Source organism: Pteropus alecto, unplaced genomic scaffold (assembly GCF_000325575.1).
Source record: "Pteropus alecto unplaced genomic scaffold, ASM32557v1 scaffold76, whole genome shotgun sequence".
In the NCBI taxonomy this organism is placed as follows: domain Eukaryota; kingdom Metazoa; phylum Chordata; class Mammalia; order Chiroptera; family Pteropodidae; genus Pteropus; species Pteropus alecto.
Genome location: NW_006443138.1, coordinates 524383 through 526216, shown reverse-complemented (window position 1 = coordinate 526216; position 1834 = coordinate 524383). Strand labels below are relative to the sequence as shown.

Sequence of the window (1834 nt, the reverse complement as noted above, 5' to 3'; positions counted from 1 at the left end):
TAGTGTCTTCTTTGAAGCTAAGAATAAAACATTTTGAGGAAGCATGTACTGATTGACCTTACTACCCACAATATGATAATGCAATATTTTATTTGAAAAGCTGAAAATGAGGAACTGTTTACTTTGTGAAAAAGAACATAAAAAAGTGTCCTTCAATACTTTTTACCAATAAAGTAAAATATTGTTCGTCATCTCAGTATGTCTTTAAATGACTTGACATTTAGCAGCTTAAAATGCAATCAGAACTTAATATTAAGCATTCATCAAAAAATTGGATGAAATGTTCATATGTCATACTTTAAAGAAAAAAATGTTAATAGCACTAAACCAGTGATATCAGTTGTCAAAGGAAATACAGGACTGTTGAACACAGAATGTTTACAAGACAATGTTTACATCTCACTCAGAATCATTTCTTCTATCTGCTTTATGACCAGCATTCCCTTTAACTATCATTGATCATCTTTGAAACATTTTCTTCACATGTCTACGAGACCATTTAATTTCTCTCCTGATTATCCACTTACATCAATGTCTTCTCCTCAGTCTCCTTTGATACCTTCTCTTTACTTCCTTAAAATTCCTCAGGGCTCTGCCTCTTGACTTCTATTTTATATTTATAATGACTTACTTGATGAGTTCAGTCAGTCAAACGCTCTTATCTATGTGTTATGTTTATATATATTGTTGCATATTTCAAATTCATATCTTCAATCAGAACTCTCCTCTGAATTCCAAGAGGATTAATCTGTCCAATTACCTACTAGATACTTCCAACCTTATCCAATTTCCTACTTGGAGAAACTCAACATGGCTTTGACTGAACTGTTGTTCTTCTCCATCCTTAAACCTACTTTTTGCACAATCTCCCCTTCTCAATAAATAAAAACCCCATCTCCAAATAAAAACTTAGCAACATGCTCAACTCCAGTTCTTCTTTTAACAGCTTACATGTGCTATTTCAGCACTTCCTTTTGCCTCTGTTGTGGAAAAATAAAACAGCCAGTCCCTTCTTACTGTGTCCACTGCTTTTAACCTCGTGCATACCACCACCATTTCTAACTCGTATTAATCAATTAGAAGGATTCAAGTCTTCAGTCTATTCTCAGCACATCATCAAGAGTAATTTTGTCAAAACATAAATCATATCAACTCTTAAAATATTCCAACAGCTTCCTCTGGCACTTAGGGTAAAAGTCCTTTCTATCATTTACCTCTCTGATCTATTCACATGCTACTTATCTAATTTTTCAAAAATCCCAGTTCCTTCTTGTTCATCAAACATTTAAGTGGTTTTTCATGGAGACGCAATAGCAAACGAATTTTGTGAGGATTAAAATGATGCATATCTAAATATGTAACACAATTCCTTGCTTGTAATGAATAACCAGTTGTTTTATTGTTGTTGTTTATTTTTTTCTTTATTGTATTTAAAAGAAGCATATTTAGGTCATGGACATGTCTCCAACACAGACTAAAAGGAAGAGTATGGAAATAGATATTGCCTTGATGAACCTAGAGGGTATTGCGCTAAATGAAATGGGTCGGATAGAGAAAGATAAACATTGCATGACTTCACATACATGTGGAATCTAAAGAACAAAATAGTCTACGGCCATGCCGCCCTGAACAAGCCCGATCCTGTCTGATCTCAGAAGCTAAGCAGGGTCAGGCCTGGTTAATATTTGGATGGGAGACCATCTAGGAAGACCAAGTGCCGTAGGCATAAAAAAAATAAAAAATAAGGAATTGTAAACTGACAAGGTCCTTGTGATCTATGAGGTCAACCAAGGGTTACCTCGCCTAAAAACATTAAATAAATAAATTAATTAAA

At 34.1% G+C, this 1834-nt stretch overlaps 1 pseudogene; it reads left to right on the top strand.

Annotated features, from left to right (window-relative positions):
- Positions 1-1607: 1607 nt before the first annotated feature.
- On the top strand, positions 1608-1726 carry LOC112472411 (annotated as a pseudogene).
- Positions 1727-1834: the final 108 nt, after the last annotated feature.